The 14,159-nt window shown below is 41.8% G+C and overlaps 1 protein-coding gene across 6 annotated transcripts in view; it reads left to right on the forward strand.

The window, feature by feature from the left end:
• The first annotated feature begins 6,036 nt into the window (after window positions 1–6,036).
• Window positions 6,037–14,159, forward strand: part of Icos (inducible T-cell co-stimulator) — a 35,874-nt gene continuing 27,751 nt past the window's right edge. For 2 of the 6 annotated variants that reach the window (NM_001431818.1, NM_001431817.1), the window contains 2 exon segments: window positions 6,037–6,147; window positions 12,539–12,637. The gene's annotated coding sequence lies outside the window, so the exon portion shown is untranslated. 6 annotated transcript variants of the gene reach the window in all.

Below are 14,159 nucleotides of genomic sequence, written 5' to 3' on the forward strand. Positions count from 1 at the left end.
GACAGGAGTGAAGTTTGTGTGTGTGTAGGGACGGAGTGCATGGCAACTGTCTGTGCTTTCTGCACAGGTGTATTCAGACTGATTCAAATGATATTTATTAATAAAATAAAAAATTGGACCATTAAGTACTTTTTAATGGATTTTCACAGTTAAGTATGAGTTAGGTTGGGCACAGTTGACTTTTCTCAAGCAAAGTATGACTATCAAGGGAAAAGAGGAAGGTGGTATTAAGGCTTAAGGACTTGTAATAGCATCAAAAGTAGGAAAGAAACAACTAGTAAGGTATAGGGGTATGAAGGTCATATGTGTCAAGGAGTATGAAGGTCAAATATGGTCAATAATCTTTGTCAATTTAGAAAGAGTACCAAGTGCAACAGTTGATTTTATATGTCCACATGAGTGAGCGAAGAGATACCCAGAGAGCCAGTAAAACATTTCAGGGTATGTCTGTGAGGCTGTTTCCAGGGGAAAGTAATGTTCTGATGGTGGGCAGAGTAAAGATCTGCCTCCTTGTGTGGCAAGCATCAGCTAGTCTTTTGGGCGAACATCAACTAAGGTGGAGGAAGGGCGGTTTCTCCTGCCCTCAGACACCTGCATGTTCTCGGCTGTTGGATCTTAGACTTAGATAGGGACTTACATCATTAGTTGTTTTAATGGTTCTCAAGCCTTTGGTTATGTTGGAGCCACCAGCTTTCCTCTTCCTCCTTGGATGCAGGTGAAATACTGTGGTGCTTTTCAGCTTCCATTGTTTGCACAAGTCAAGCCCCTAGAATAAGTATCTATCATCTATCTATCTATCTACCATCTATCTTCTATCAATCTACCATCCATCCATCCATCTACCTACCTACCTACCAAATCTACCCATCCATCTACTCTTCCTATTGTTAATATACCAGACTTAGTCCTATGCGGTGTGAGGGCAGTATTATGTTAATTTGCCTCTTTTTTCTTCCTCCATTTTCTTTCTTTAGAGATTTATTTTTCTTTAACGTGTATGGGTATTTTGCATACATGTTCTGAGATTCATTGAATACATGCCTGGTGTCTATGGACCTCAGAAGAGACCTCTGGATCCCTTGGAGCTCGACTTATGGTTATTGGATGCCATTATGTGGGTACTGGGAATGCAACCCAAGTTCTCTTCAAGGGCAGCATATACCCTTTTAAAATAAATTAATATTTTTTATTTTATGTGAATAGATGTCTTGCATGCATGTCTGTTCACCAAGTGAATGTAATATCCATGGAGGCCAGAAGGGTGCACCAGATCCTCTGGAACCCAAGTTAAAAGCAGTTGTTAAGTTGCCATGTGGGTGCTGGGAATTACACCTTGACCATCTGGAAGTTCAGTCAGGGCTCTTTACTGCTGGCCGTCTCTCCACCATCCTACCTCTTTGAGGCAGGATCTCATGCATTTCAGGTTAGCTTTGAAGTTACTATGTAGCCTAGGAGACCTTGAACTCTGGTCCCCTCCATGTGCTGGGATTGCAGATGTGTATCACTACCAACTTATGTGGTGGGAGAGAACTAAGCAGGAGACCTGAATGTTGGGCAAACACTTGAAAAAGAGCTACAACTTACTCCTATTTCTCTTTATAATAAAATAATTAACATATGTAATTTTGCATTTTTTCAAATACTCCACTTCATTATTATTATTATTATTATTATTATTATTATTATTATTAATCAGTCTCTAGTGAAGGTGGTCTCACAAACGCTATGTAGCTGAGGCTAGCCTCAAGCTCCTGATTCTCCTCCTTTGTTCTGGGGCATTGTGCTCCACACAGCACCCAGATCCTGTCTTTATTTTTCTTCACAGGAATGTCATTATTCACATAGGTAGGTCTAGGTACATTTGTACATTTTACTGTTCTCATCCAAAGCATTTCATAGAAATCCCCCACATTAGACAGATGTTACTTTTTATTCCCGGTGCTGGCATTTGTTAATTGTGTGTCTCTGGGCAGATGACGTAACCTTTCTGGCATAAGCTCCCCACCTAATCATAAAGTCAAACATTTCTCCTGGGACAATTGTGAGAACAAATTGATATCACATGTATAAATCTCTAAAACAATGAACCCAGCAAATAATAGGTTCTAATCAAGAGTTAGCTAATCCTACAACCACTGCAGGGAAAGCAAACCCTTTCTTCCTCTTTTGGCAGTTATGGCCTCTCCGGGACAAGGATTAAATTGAAGTCTGGATGTCTACTGAGTCAGGGGCTGTAGGATGCCGTGGGTAGAGCTCTGGTTGGAAATCTGACCACATCGATTTCTGACCGTGCTACCTTGGACGAGTTTCTTCACCTGTGCTTCAGTTGCTGCAGTTTCAAAATGGGAATAACAACAGTGTGTGTGGTAAGACACCTACTGTGGTGCAAATAAAATTATAGGTGTAACACCCAACAAACCGAAGCTAGTCAATGGAAGCAAGTGCACAGTGGAGGGCAGAGGCTTTGATGTTCACTGGTTTAGCCCCTCTCATTTTCTGGCTGTAAGCTTTGAGAGCATTATTATAAGCATTCATTTAAAACTTGCTTTTTTAAAAATAGGGTCTTATGTAGTCCTGGCCAACCTGGAAATCCTGATCCCCTGCTCTGCCTCATAAGTGTGGGAATCACATGCGTGCACCACCATGCTTGTCTATTGTCTTCCACCCCCAGTATTGTAGCCAGCCTGAAGGACACGGGTGCTTTATTGACTGTTTCCAGACTCTAACCTCCCTTCGAAATCTCTCTCGATTTCAAACCTGGTCTTGCCAAGGAACTCTCAGAATCCAAATCTGCAGTGAGTACATGCCAACATCTTAGCTGTCTGATCCCTGCCTCTGGTCAGAGCCTAGAGCGAGCCGGGGGACGTGTTTAACTCTCCTCCACTGACATCATCTTGTTCTGTTTCTTCCCTGTGTGTGTGTATTTAAAGTTACGAGTAACTGCCGCTTGCCACATCACAGATCTGTCGCAGATCTGACAGGGTGGCTGCACAGCGAGTCAGCAGTCAGAGGGCATGGGAACAGGATGGGAGGAGACTATGTTTACCACTCTTGCCAGCTTCCTATCCTCCGCAGGAAATTGCAATCCCCCAAAGACATCTCAGCGTCCTTCTCAAATCTGAGTGGACGCTCCTGCACTTCTTCCTGAAACAAAGAGAGAGAAAAACCTGCAGCTGTGCAGGTCATTGGCTCCTTTGAGGCTTACATAGAAATTTTAAGGAAGTAGGTAAGGTGTAGCACTCTTTCATCAGACAATCTGTCTATCTTCTGGCTTCCGCTGAGAATACAGGAATTCACTGTGCTTGTTTCTGGGGGCTGTGACTAATTAGACAAAAATCCATTCCTCCTACTGCACCTCATATGCATTACATAAATGCCCGAGGAATCACTTCGTCTCTTCCCCAGAAAGGGAGGGAGCGCTAGCATCTGTACAGCTGTGGGTTTGAGGACCATAAGTATGATTCAGCACTGCCCCCCTGTGGTCTTATTCGGTAACTATCGAAGGCTCAGGGATGAGAAGGAATTGAAATTTCAAAGCAGGAAACCCTTAGAAACATACTTTTCTCTCTTAAGTACACAGTCAGATAACACCACTTCCACTTTAAACAAGTATGTTTTGTTGCATAGAACTAATTTCAAATTTTCAAACATGTCTACTTTTTAAAAGCAAACAAACCCAGTTGAACAAATAACACACATATTTTTTTTTCTGTATTTTTGGCTGTAAAAATCTTTGGAATGTTCCAGTTGGGCCACGCTTCTGTCTGTTTCCATTTAAGTTATACAACCCTAGGAAGTGGAGCCCAGTAATACACGTCCCTTCAGGAAGGCTCTGTCAGGCAATTGGTTAACTTACTGAAAACTACTTGGTGAATGCAAAGTGATCCTGTATCCCTCCATGGGCATTCCACTTGATATCACCTTCTACATTAATTCTTTTGTAAGAAGAATCAGTTGCACTAACTACCAATAGGCCAGATACCCCGTCTTTTCCATCAGACATCCTGGAAAAAGGAGAGTTACCCTGTAGGGATGAACAGACCTCCTACACCTTCAACTACAACTAAACATTTGGCATTAAGGTGATACACGTTTTTTTACTGTTGTTACCTAAAAAGGACATACCAGGGTTGTTAATATCAATTTTCATAAAAGTAATGGGTTGAAATGATGCTGACAAATAGAGTCCCCTCATTCAAACACCATTCTTTTAAGTCAACGATAAAGTGCCATTGCTCAGACTCAGTAGCCAAGCAACAGTCTGGGGGAGGAGTCCGGTTTGGCATTTTCACATTAAGTTGTGTTTTATTAGGAAACCTCCTGGATATCAGGTAAAATAAGAATCACATTCAAAGGATGGGGAGATGGCTCGGCTGTTAAGAGCATCTGTCCTTCAGGTGGAGTGAGAGGACTTTAATTAGCATGTCCCGCCATTACTGCAGGAGCTGGTGATTGAGAACTGATGGAAACTCTAACATTTAAGCCTGGTCTTTAGAATTTTCTCCTTGTTCCATTCTGGTCTTGCCATGTAAGCTGAGTGGGGACCTCGTACAATTTTTAACCTCTTTACAGAGCACTTTCCAGGAATAATAGGGCATCTATCTCATCAGGTTCTATGGCAGTTTAAGGGTCCTCTGTATGCAAAGTGTTTAGAGTGGCAGGGAGTGAGTCCTCCGTAAATACCTGCTGCTGTTAGCATTGGAATCCAGCCAGTGTCTAGGAAATAATTCAACTCACTTATACCTGTTAGGAGCCTGCTCTTCAAAGTCAACCAGACTATTTTGCCTGGATGTGGTATCAGCCAGTACTGCTCAGTGGAACCAAAAGCTAAGGCATTTCCATAATCACAATTTTTGTAGGAGTCCAATTAAGTAGAAGGAAAACTCACCAGCCGCAGGACATCCACATCATGAGAGAATGCAGCAAGGACTCTTCTGTGTGTGAGTCCTTGTCCAGCAGTCATAACCTGATTCTCATCATGAGAAAACATGGGACAAACCAAAGCTGGGAGACATTGTACAAAATAATAGGTCGATGCTTCTCAAAAGTGTTACTTTCATTTGAAAGACCGAGGAACTGTCACAGATTGTTGGAGGTTAAGGTGGAGGTGACAACGAAATAGCTTATCTCCATACGAGCCTGCACTTGGGTGTTGGAGGCAGGAGAGTCAGGAATTTAAGTAGAAGGAAAAGCTGTCAAGTGTACACCACGGTTAAGAAGATGGCGCCCCAGTAAACAAGCAGAAGCTTAAAGCCTTGGAACTTTTGAAAGCAAACAACCCCACCAGTGGGGCTTCTGCAACCTGCAGCGTTCTGCTTGAGATGCTGAAGTCATTAAGCCTTTAGCAATTTAGTTTAGATTTCCTTTGAGTTTTTTAATTAGTTTATGGGTTTTGCATTTTTTTTCCCCGAGGCAGGAGTTCTGAAGCACACGTCCAGGAGAGCAATAAGCTACAGTCTAAGGAATGCGATCAAAACGATAGAAACGATAGAAACGGGGTCGGCTGGGCAGTGTTTAATTCCCCTGGGAAGGAAAATGAAATGCGATTGCCTGGGGGCCTTTGCTCGCTGTGTTCTCCAAGGCTGTTTAGAGTTTTCCTGTTTACAGGGCACTGACCAATAGCTAACTAAATAGGTACCTTTAACAAGCAAACTGCAAATGCATGTGTGTTAGGGTTGGGTACTGGTCCTAAAAGAGCCAGATGTCTCTGTTAAAAATCTTTGTTGACGATGCCTAGGAGTTCTGTAACCAAAGGTCTCATCTTCCCTTATGCCATTGTATGTCTTACTCTTTCCCTATGTGTTGAATGTATTGGGATTTTCCATTTTCTTTTCACACAATTGTAGTCCGTGTACTGCATCCATTTAGAGCTGAAGGTCAAGGTGAAAGCATCAGAACACAGAGTCGCTAGAGGGACACAGCCTGTGCTTAACCTCCCTGGGGGCTGAGTCTTAGAAGAGTAGCAACCTAGGGAGCTAACGCTGCTGTTTACTTCCGCTGAGCTCCTATTGGTGAAAGTAACAGGAAGTGCAGCCTGAGGGTCAGTCTGACGAGGCAGGATAGAGCCTTTCCCAGGAAGCCTTTCACTTCCTGCCGATCCCGAGGGAAGAGGATGGAGTTACAAGGACCTTCTGACAGTCAAACAATGTGAGGAAATTGCAGGTTCCAATTTCTCATTTTCTAATTCGAACGATGAAATGACTTAGGAGAGCTTCTGTTATCACCACTGACTTCCGTTCATTCTATAGTGTACCACAGTAAGGTGGGGTTGTAAGGCAGGATCTTTCAGTATAGCGAAGGCAGATCTGGAGCTAATCGTGCAACCCGGTCTGTCCTCAAACACATGATGCCTCAATTTCGGGTCTGCCGGGATTATAGATATGTGCCACTATGCCAGCTCCAGACTGAGTGTTCACACATTACCTGGGCCTTGAACTTTGACCTCTGTGGCAGTGTTCACCTAAAGAACTCATCTCGGGTGTAAGCTAAAATAAATCCCTTTCTCTCTGATTGCTTTTCCTCATGATGTTTGTCACAAAAACTAGCCTCTAAGGGCCCCCATGCACTCTCATACTACATAGATGTATATGCAGGCAAAACATTCATACACATTATAAAAGAATGAGAAAGGAAGAAAAAAAGAAAGAAAGAGAAAGAACTGCCTACATTTGGGCCATTTGGATTGATTTTATATGGTGAATTTTCTTTAATAAGCTGCTAAATTAGATCTATTAAGTACTTAAATACATATGTATGCATGTATGCTCATGGTCCATGGTTTGCCTCTGATTCGTCTTGGTTATACCTTCCTATTAATACTATGTCAGCCTCACAATGCCAGATTTTGATTCCAGACCACTTTACATACCCTGGAAACTCTGTGTTTTGAGGGCCACTGAGGTTCGTTTGTAGGGTGGTCTGTTTTCAATCCTGAGCTGGTCCTTTCCTTAGTTCTGTTTCCGATTTCTTCACAGGTTCATAGTCTGTTCCATTTTCCCGTTTCTCTGCGAATTTTATGTGTTCTAGAAAATTAGCAACTCCTGGCATGTTTTTAAAAGTTATGTGGTATTTATTTGGTGTTGCATTTCCTTTAAAATTAAGATAAGACTCATTAGTATCTATGCTCCTTTCCTTTCTAATATTGGTACTATGGGTTCTCTTTATCCTCAGACTAAAAGAATCTCGCCCAGATTAATTATTGAAGCAAAGATAGCACTTTTAGTTTATTATTTAACATTTCCTGATTCTTAATGTAATAGTTTTGTTTTAAGATACATATTAATTCTATATTTCTGATTTATAAGGTTACATGATAGTTATTCTTTTTTAATTACTATCAAACCAAGGGATTTATTCATTGGTGCTATTTCATTTATGCATGTACATGTGTGTGATGCATGTACATGTGTGTGATGCATGTATGTGCGTATATGTGTTTATGTACATATGTGTATATGGATGTGTACTCTTTCTGTGTGTGTACGGTACATGCATGTGTGTTTGTGCATGTGTATACGTACATGTGTGTATATAGGTGTGTCCTCTGTGTATGTATGTGCATGCATGTCTGTGCATGTGTGTTCGTGCATGTGTATATGTACATGTGTGTATATGGGTGTGTGCTCTCTGTGTGTGTATGGCGCATTCACACATGGAGGACCAGAACAGATGTTAAGTGAATTTCTCCACTACTCTCCATCCTTCTTCCTAGAGACAGGATCTCTTGTGGAACAGGAAGCTGCTCTTCTGGTTAGTCTGCTGACCACTGAGTTCTCAGGAAACGCCTGTCTTTGCTGCACTATGTTGGGGCTACAGGCATATGCAGCCATACCTGGAGTTTTATGCATGGATGCAGCCTTATGGTTATGAGAAACTCACAGAAATGTTAAGAGCAGGGGGAGGGATTGGACTCTGAGCCTGGGATCTGCTTCAGACAACCAGTGCCAAGCCTACCCGTCAAGCTTAAGGCTGGTAACAAGTCCAGTTTTTGATAAGCTGGTTTCGCAGAACCTGGTTTCTGGTACCAGTGCATGAGTCTATATAACATGCTTTATCAAGCCTTAAAGTCTTGTGTCCACAGGTACCTGATTCTGTTCCATCGAACTGTCTGCATGTTTTCCAGACTGATTAAATGATTATACCTTTATACTGTGGCAGGCCTAGTAATCATCTTCACCTTTCTCTCTCTAAAACACACTCTTCAGAATGAAATTTAGTATCACTCTGGCAGTCTCCTTTTACTTCCTCTCTGTGATGGTTTGTATGTTTGGACCACAGAGTGGCAATATTTGGAGGTATGGCCTTGTTAGAGTAGGTGTGTCACTGTAGGTGTGGGCTTTAATACCCTAGCCCTAGCTGTCTGGAAGTCGGTCTTCCACTAGCAGCCTTCAGCTAAAGGCGTAGAACTCTCAGCTCTGCCTGCACCATGCCTGCCTGGATGCTGCCGTGCTCCCACCTTGATGATAATGGACTGAACCTCTGAACCTGTAAGCCAGCCCCACTTAAATGTTGTCCTTATAAGAGTTGTGTTGGTCACAGTGTCTGTTCACAGCAGTAAAACCCTAAGACACTCCCTTCCTGCATGTTCCTTGGGAGATTTTGAGAAAACCATTTGAGAAAACCACTTATGCCCTGAGCTGGGGAGTCCAACTTGGTTTTGATTCCAAACTTAGTAATCCTGTTCTGAACTAATCTGATTTAAACAGGGAAGTTGGATAATAAAGTGTGACATTAATATTCATGGCTTTATAACTGTACCTGTCAAAAAACTTTGTTAATATTTATATACCCACATGGCTTATCAAACTCCAAAACCAAAGAGCTATGAATACTTCTGCGTGTCTATAATTAGAGGAACAGAGAGTGGTTAGCCATGTCCAAGGTTATTTATAATTGCATTCCTTAGGCAGCATAGCCTCTGAGAGATGGGACTGTAAGCAAACTTTCAGGGCCAATTCTTACACCCCAGAGCCTTTGCTTCTCTTTCCTTCCCAGCACATGAAGAGTGCTAACATAGAAGCAGGTCTGTCTGGGTTCCAGCCATGGTCACAGCTTATCGTAAAGCAACTTCTCTGAGACAGGCCCCTGTGTTAATGAGATGGAGATTATAATATTATCTGTCTGCACAGAGCTGTTCCTGTGAGCATATCATGTGCTAAGGTGTTGTGTGCCCAGCCCCATGCCATGCAAATAACTTTCCCGCCTTCCAACAGTCCTTCCATTTGCCTCTAACTAAGGCATTCTGGGCTGTTTCACAGCATCTTCCCCACTAAGCTTTTCAGGCAGCTCTGACCTTTCTTGCCATAACTCGAGCCTCAAGCAGATATCTATTTACCTCCTTCAAGGTCCTGTCATGGCCTGCCAACTTTTGAGAGAGCCTTGCTTTGATTTTCAAGTGGTTCAGAAGTCAAGAACAGGGGAAGACCTAGTTCCATGTGACTTTCTTAAATCACAAGGCAGTCTACCCAAGACATAAAACAACAGTTCAGAAATGAAAGGGGGCATTGATAATTTGAAATGCTCAATAATTTTACATCTGGAATTTTAAAATTGTTTTCTTTTCATGTACATATGGTGTGTGTGTGTGTTTGTATGTGTGTGTGTGTGTGCGTGCACATGTGTGTGTATTTGCGTGTGTGGTGGGGGTGCTTGGCTGAGGTTCATCTTGGGAATCTTTCTTGACTGAGGCAGTGTCTCTCAGTCAAACCCAGAGCTTGATACTATGGTGAGGCCAGATTTTCCAGGGATCCTTTATCTCTGCTTTCTGAAACTGGAGTTACAGCTGAGTCCCCACACCTACTTTGCCATTGCATGGACTCTGGGGATCCAAAGTCTAGTCCTCTTGCTTGTGTTGTTGGGGTTTAAATCTTGGCTTGTGTCCAGACAGAACACACCAAACCCACATGATTCCATGTGGAGAGGTTTAATGAGAGAAGAGGAGTAGAAGAGGGGAGAAGTAAAGGCCGGCCATGAGCAAGTGGAAGGAAGCAACGGGGAGGGGAATAGGAGAGAGAAGGAACAAAGGAAGAACAGGGAAGAGAAGAGAGCAAAGAGCAAGAGGGAATGGGGAGGGGCAAGCAGCCCCTTATATAGTCAGGCATACCTGGCTGTTGCCAGGTAGCTGTGGGGTGGAGCTTAGACATAATACCAACATGTGTGGCAAGCATGTTAACTGATGTGCCATCCATCTTCCTGTTTCCGTATCCAAATACAGAACTATACCTATGAAACCCCCTTTTTTACACATAAAATCGCTTATGAATTAGTAGATTCTCTGTGCTCCCGAGAGTCACAAGTAGGTATGTAGGGGTCTGACACTCAGTTATATAAGGGGTGGGATTATTGGGGAGTTTAAAGGGCCAGGAGGCTGAACATGGAGGTTTTGGGGAGAAAGGAGCAATAAGCCTCAGGTTCACAATGAAAATAGTGAGGTGCAGTGGAACTAACAGCCAAGCAAATGAGAACATTTTCTGGGCATATTCTCAAGTTCATTGTAGGGCTGGAGAGATGGCCCAGTGGTTAAGAGCACTGGCTGCTCTTCCAGAGGTCCTGAGTTCAATTCCCAGCAACCACATGGTGGCTCACAACCATCTGTAATGGGATCTGATGCCTCTTCTGGTGTGTCTGAAGACAGCTACAGTGTACTCACATACATGAAATAAATAATTCTTTAAAAAAATAAAAAGCTCATTGTTAGCAATATGATTATCTTTGTTCTTTATGTTTAAGGCACTCTACTCCTGTATGCACAGTGAAGAGTCACCAAACTTTAACAACACCCCTCACTAACATTCAATGCATCTTATTCTCACTGAATAATACATGATTCAGAAATATTTTTAAAATTTAGAAAAGCACAAAGAAAATATAACTTTTGAAATGTTAGCATTTTAATTAAGATTAAAATGTAATTAAGATTTAATTTCATCAAGATTCTGGCATCTAGCTTTTTGTTCTGTTATAATTTCTACACAGTTTTCTTTTATATAATATTTTACTTTTGTTCATATGTATATGTGTGTGAACATATGTGTGTTTATGTATGTGTACCTGTGTGCTGTACACACTTGGAGGGCAGAGGACAATGTCAGTCTTTCTCTATTAAGTCTACCTTGTTCCTTGAGGTGGGATTTCTCAGTTAGGAGTTAGGCCAGCAAGCCTTAGAGGTTCCAGTCTCCAATCTTCATGGTGATGGGGTCACGCTTAAGCAAGCAACCTTGCTGGATTTTTAAAAGTTCCTTTTATCTTACTCTCCCTCCCTCCCTCCCTCCCCACTATGTGTGTGTGTGAGTACACATGCATGTACCTGCCTACTGTGGGGTGTGTGTGTATGTGTGCGTGTGTTTGATAGCACAGTTGATGGGAGTAGATTCTCTCCTACCTTGTGGGTCCTGGGATCAATCTCAGGTCACTAGGATTGGCAGCAAGTTACTTTATCACTGGGCCATCTTGCTGGCTTTGCCTAGCTCTTTCTATGTAGATATTGGGAACTCAGAAGCTCACATTTGTGCAGCAAATACTCTTACCCACTGAGCCATATTCCTGGTTACAACTTTATATATTTCATATGAAACTTTAAATATTAAGATTAAATAAATGGTGTACATATCACTTGTCTTTTCCACTTACTGTATCCTAAGAGGCTTCTCAACCATTCCATGTAATCTTTGGCTTGAACCTTTGTGCTGGCTTCTACTGGATGTGGTTTTTCTTTTGCTTTTTTGGTGGCCTTGAAAGATGAATAGTTATTTTTTTTTTCTTTAAGAATGGAAAGCACACTTTCAGTTTATACCAGTAGGTGTCATCCATTCATACAAAGCATAATCTAAAACGTATAATGCAATTCAACCTAATTTCTAATGCTAGTCTACACAGGTGCCTTGGGGGGGAGGGTATTTAAGTTGTAGCAGATTTTAGAGCTCCTCCTTCTATGTGCGTGCGTGCGTGCGTGTGTGTGTGTGTGTGTGTGTGTGTGTGTGCATGCGTGCGTGTGTGTGTGTGTGTTGAGGTTGGAGGATGATTTTGGGTTTCCGTATACACATTCTACCTTGTTTGAGACAAGGTCTCTTTGTTGTTCATTACCATCTAACCCAGGCTAACTGACATGTTAGTTTCAGGAAATCCTCCATCTTGCTGTAAAAGTACTAGGGGTACAGATGTGCACTAACACACCTGGCTTTACATGGCTTCTGGATATCTGAACTCACTTTTCAGGTTTGTATCTACCCAGCTAGAGGGCAGGTTTATTTTTATTTTTAATGGAATGAAGCTCATATGTTTGAAGATATTGCTTTTGCATCCTCAAAATGTGTCAGTTACTACGGGGGTTACTAAAGTCTTACTTTGAACAGCTACGAAAGTTGTCATGGTTTTCTGCTAGGGGTCACTGGTCTCAATCCTGTCAATAAAAAATTGAAACATAGTAAGATTTATAGTAAAATATAAAATAATTATTAAAACTGATGAAATATTTAAATAATCAATAATAATAATTAGTACTGCTTAATTTTCATATGCATCATCCTTTTCTCTTTACAAGGGTCCTTTGAGGTCACAGATAAAATAATTTCTGAGCAGAGAAGTTAGACTTCTTTCCCAAGTTCCTGGACCTGGTAAATGATGGAGCCGACTCTAGAATGTAAGTCTTGATGTTGTTCAAATCCATATGTATGTATATAATGTCAAAACTTGTTATGCTTCAAAGCACATGTTTGAAATGGACAGTCCAAGCAAGGCACAGAGATGCGTGTCCATAATCTCATCTGTTAGGAAGCTGAAGCAGGAAGACCAAGAGTTTAAGGCCAACTTGGGCTATGAAAAGCAAGCAGCCTGCTAAAACAAAAGCCACCAGCACCAGAAAAACGTGTGAAAGAAAAGAATATTCTACGAGACAAATCAGATCTTTAGGTATATTTTATTTGCCATTTGTTATGAAGGCTCATACTCTTTTGATATATATATATATATATTTTTTAGCAGGCAAGGGGAGAGGCTGGGTGCTGATAATGTAGTGACCCTGGTAAGAGAGGAAGAAAAATGCTTGGGACATAGCTGGGAAGGACAGCAGTTGGGGCTCACTTTGAATCATTGGGAGAAAGGAGAGGGCTGGTTAAGAGGCTGGATGTCCTTGCTACTCCACAGAGAACTTTTGGGAGGAGACACTGTTTTGATTAGTAAGGACAGAGCTCTTTTCAAGTCTGCCCACTTCAAAGGCAAATGCAGCTTAAAGGACTGGTAGGTGCTTTTGGGAGGCTCTAACTTTTTTTTTAGAAAGGTTTTTTGTTCTCAAGACCATGGTGTCTGAGCTCCTCTGCTCACCCAAATGTTGCTTCCTGACAGCTTTAAGCAAGGCAAAATGAGGCTATCTGCAGCACTTGAGAGAAGCAAGCTGGCTGGCACTGAGCACTCAGCCACTCAGAAGGCAGGAGCTGCAAACGTTACATTAAATGTGACAAATTTTCCACTCCCCACCCTCAGCTCCGGTGTCTGCACACACAAATCAAAACCTTCTTAAGTCATGGAATTTAAAAAAATATAAAGAAAAGAAAAGAAACAAGCAAATAAAAGGTACTTCCTCGGGGCAGGGGGTGAATGGAATTTTTTTTCTTATTTTTACTCAACTTGTTTTTCAGGCTCAAAGGAAAGTGACTCTGAATATTTCAAACCACAAACGCTTGTACTCTTTACAGAGATTGTGGGAATCAGGGATGCTGGCCCTAAACATGATTTACATAGACCTTAGCTTTGCTCCCCTGCTTGGTACCAAATGTCTTTCCTACATATTGAGGACCATGGTGGCTTAGAAGCAATCAGATTTGCATCAAATAAAAACATACATATTCACTTGAACTAAAGTGGAATTCAACCATAACTGGCCCAACTTTTCTCCCCTTGAGGAAGAAATACTCCACTTAAATTTCACTAGAAAAGTCAGTTTTTGCATTACAGGAATTTGAAACTTCCCCTTGGGACTAAGTATACACTTCCTCCATGAACAGGGAGGGTTGATGGTGTGATGTAACTGTGAACCCAGGTTCATTGCTTGCGAACGGAAAAAGCCAGCGACTCAAGGATAAGTTATCAGGGCAAGAAGAGAGATTTACTTGGAAAGTTATCAAACCAATTAAAATAAAGAGGTGGAGGCTGTTGTCAACAAGGCT

This window comes from Rattus norvegicus, chromosome 9 (genome assembly GCF_021556685.1).
Source record: "Rattus norvegicus strain SHRSP/BbbUtx chromosome 9, alternate assembly SHRSP_T2T, whole genome shotgun sequence".
Lineage (NCBI taxonomy): Eukaryota > Metazoa > Chordata > Mammalia > Rodentia > Muridae > Rattus > Rattus norvegicus.